This window comes from Oryzias melastigma, linkage group LG16 (assembly GCF_002922805.2).
Source record: "Oryzias melastigma strain HK-1 linkage group LG16, ASM292280v2, whole genome shotgun sequence".
Classification (NCBI taxonomy): domain Eukaryota; kingdom Metazoa; phylum Chordata; class Actinopteri; order Beloniformes; family Adrianichthyidae; genus Oryzias; species Oryzias melastigma.
Window position 1 is genome coordinate 23461598 of NC_050527.1, and position 3949 is coordinate 23465546.

General features: G+C 40.6%; 1 long non-coding RNA gene across 1 annotated transcript in view; it reads left to right on the forward strand.

Moving 5' to 3' along the window:
- Window positions 1-3949, forward strand: part of LOC112136700 — a 54509-nt gene that overhangs the window by 47381 nt on the left and 3179 nt on the right. Inside the window, exon 2 of the long non-coding RNA XR_002917397.2 lies at window positions 2024-2245. This is a non-coding gene — a long non-coding RNA (uncharacterized LOC112136700). The remainder of the gene's footprint in view (window positions 1-2023; window positions 2246-3949) is intronic.

The following is a 3949-nucleotide window of genomic DNA, read 5'->3' on the forward strand; positions in this document are numbered from 1 at the left end:
GAGACACTTTTTACATGGTGAGATGTGGAAACAAAAAAGCAGTTTTCATTGGCTTTGTCCCTTTGATTATGTCACAGAATGAGCGGTAATGATGGAGAAAATAGAAAAGCTGTTTGGAGAATTTCTTTTTCATTTTATTTAAGAGAAAATTAATGCAGTTACATTGTGAAAATGAAAAAAACATTTCTGTTAATCCATTTTAATTTTCAAATTTGATATTTTTAATTGAGTTTTAGAACAAATTTACCAGAGAACTTTTTGAAAATGGAATGTCTAAGCTACTATATCATTTTAATTAAGTTACAGAATGAGTGGTGTTGAAGAAGAAAAAGGCTTTTTCACTTCATTTAAGAGACATATAATGCAGGTACATTGTGAAAATGAAAAAAAGCATTTCCAATATTTACTTTTATTTTGAATTATGAGTCACAAATGCTTCCATGAAAGCCATCTCAAAAAGATGTATTTAAATCTCCATCGAGGCACAAACTCTCAGATCCTCAGGTGAACTATTCCATAGATGAGGACCATGAAATGCAATTCTAAGCTTAATTTTCTTAATATATGTCTTCTGCCTTTTAAGCAGTTTGGGGTTTCACTTTATTTTAGGAAAGGTTGCTGACCTTAGCTTATTGTCCGACTTTGACAGCTTCTGCTTCACCCAGCAGGGCTTCAGGACCAGTCTGAGCCATGACACTGTCAACCACCAGGGAGCTCACAACGTACATCTTTATCAATCCTTTCAGAAGAGAGCAGCATTTCCATATTTTAAACAAAGTCTCATTTAATGGCGCTCTGCTTCGCTAGCTTGACCACCCAAGTCTTCGAAGACGCCATCAGCCAGCGGATGAGATTGCCATAAAGTTTGAGCCACACACATTCATGTTTAGCCTCGCCAGCTAGCATGCACGCAGCGGATTTTCAAAGCCTACATTATCTTTGTGGCTGCTGGGCTCAGAGATAAACCAAATAAAGCGTGTGAAAGTGGGGTTGTCGTTGGGAGGTTGGCTGTGGTGTCGGTGCGAGGCACATTTTCCCTGTGCCACTGAATCCAGATGCCTTCGGTGTGCCAAAGACAGCCACCTGCCACCCCCACCCCACTCCTCTCCCCGTCGGCCTCTGCCAGCTTGACAAAACCATCTGTGCATTTGCTTGGCAGCCTCTCATTCGAGTCGATTTAAATTCGCCTCATTCCTTCCTGGTTGTGCTCCCGGGGGAGCGTGTCGAGCTACTGGAGTCCAAGAAGTTCCCCGAGGATGCTCGGGAATGAGCTCAACAGTTTGTTGTTCTTAAATTTAACCCAAAGCAGTCTGTGCTCCATTAACATTTATTAAAGCGTGCCAAACTCCCAAGAGGAAGCACTCGGTTAGGAGTTTCATTCACCCGGAGCATCACCACAACTCCGAAGTCTGTCAAACCTATTCACAGTTTGACGTCACCTAAAGTCAAAGTTGTTCTTTTTTTGTCATTTTGTAAAAGTGATGTTGCTTTTCTGTGCTGGTGGCAAACAGATTAGAGTCGAGAAGCAGAAAAAAAATAATTTTGAGTGTATTTCTGATTTCTGTAGGAATCAAAAGGGAGACTGTTCTGGTCACAGGAGCGAAATGTAGTAGAAAAACAGCAGATGGCGAGGCGCAAAAGGACAGAAATACGACAGTCTGTTTGGAGGAAATAAAACATGAAGTCATAAAGACTGCATGACAACAGAACTGTAACTGGAGCTATTTGTGAGTTTTGTCTTTGTGCTGCTACACCTGTCATAACTGGAAGTGTCTTTTATCCCATCTACAGTCGTCTAACATTGTACATTTAGTTTTTATTGCTGATTCAGCTGCCGCCTGCAGCTTTGTCCCTTCAGTCGTTCCTCTGCACTTGTACAGGATCAATGAAAAGCCTTTTTTTTTTGTAAAAATCATGTTTTTTGGCATTTTTAACATGTTCTTGTGGTATTTCTCTGACTATGGAGGACACGCTTTACGGAAACTTTAAAGTGTGTTTCTGAGTATTTTCTGTTTTGATTCAGGAATTATGGGCCGTTCCCCACCCTGTGCAACGTGGTCGGAGCGGACTAAAAATGGTGCAGCCCGGGGGGCCCTGCAGACGGGAGAGAGGGCACAGTGGGCACTTCAGTCCACGGCCCTGGTGGGGCGCACCTCCGGCGGGGGGCAGCAACAAGGGGCACATCCCACAAGGGGATCCCATCTAGTCTATCAGAAGGACTGGAGATGAATCCGTGCAACACCAGGTATGCCACATGTCCCTGTCCACCCGCCAGATGGGGATTTGGTGCCGGGCTCTTCTCTCTTCCCTCGCTTCTTCTGAGAAAAACTTGGTTACGGTATTTTCCTGAGTATAAGTCGGACTGCAGCATAAGTCGCAAGAGCATAAAAAAAATCAAGAAGAAGTTAACCTTATATAAGTGACTTTGGAGAATAAGTCACACTTTTAGGAGAAAAGTCTGAGGTTTCAGAACAAATCCGGCAAACCCAGCGTTACTAAAAAATAAATAAATTCAAGAATACTAATGTTTTGATGTGTATAAGAAAAATATCTTTAAGAAGAAAATAATCAAATTATTTTCCATGTTAGTTTTGGACGACACTTCTTTCGTCACTGTAAGTAGCAAATATTTGTCATAAGATGCAAAATGACGGAGAGACTTTTTTATCATGTTGTAATCTTACATATTCATCTAAATTCATCGTTTTTGACCCCCCAAAAAATTAAGACTTTATATTGGAGGAAATACTGTAAACTCTCAAATATAGTTAAGTAAATAAGATGTGTACATGTTGAGGTTCAAATGTGTGACTGAATAACAAGCTAGCGGTTACCGGCCCGCCGCCATGTTGGATGGAAACTTTACAGAAGTTCCCACATGAGAACATTTGAGGTATGTTCAGCTAATTTAAAACAAAAAGAAAAGGAAAACTGCAATAATGTTGGGATTCAGCCATGGAGATTGATGTCATCAAATTGTTCTTTGGAGAGGATTTTGAGTTTTAGATGTTGATTTTGGCATAAATATGGATAATACAGCTCTGTTACGGCTATGGCCGTATTTTGTATTTTCTTTTGGTTCTGTGGATTTTTTTCAGAGTGGGACATCCTTGTGTTTTGTGGATCTTTGTGTGTTTTTCTGTCTTTATTTATTTCAGGTGTGGTGCTGGAGGTGTGGCTCCCCATTGGTTCAAGCTGGAGGAGGGAGCCTTCAAAACCACCATTTGGACCTCCAGACCACGAGAAGGGAGCTGGGCTGCAACATGTCTCCACTGCAGCTCAGTGAACTTCTCCACCTGCTTTATTTTGTGCACACTTTGTAGTTTCTTTGGTGTTTTGTGTTTAGGTCCCACTCTGTGTTCTGTGTTTAGTGTTGATTTTAGTTTAGGTGAAGCTGTAGGGGTGAACTGCCATTTTCTTTAGTAAATGTTTTCTCCTGTTTATGTTAGTCCAGGGAGGTTAGTGTTTGTCATTATTTTACTGTTTCTTTTGCAGGTAAGCTCCCTGGGTTGAGTTAGTTGGGGTTTTGTTTGTTATTTTGGCCTTGGTTCACCCTGAAGCCTTTTGCTTCACTTATAGTTATTGTTTGGGTGTTCTTGTAAATAAATTTGTTAACTTTTTATGGAGACTTTTGTTGTGTTTTTGTTACATTTCTTATTTAATTTACCTTTATGTTAGGCCCCAGAACCCCTAGACAAATTGGGGCGTAACATTAATTGGGGGCTCGTCCGGGATCCATAATCCATCAGGATCCATTTACTTTATAATTGTGGGATGATGTTTGTTAAATTCTGTTTGTATTTGGGGATGAAAGGATTGGTTAACAGTTTTTCTTTATGGTTTATTTTAGCCATTTACATTTGAAGTCTGGGACTTCTTTTACTGTTAAAATGAGAGCTTTTTTTGAAAACATTGGTCACTTGAGCAGGGAGTTTTCCAACCCTCAGGC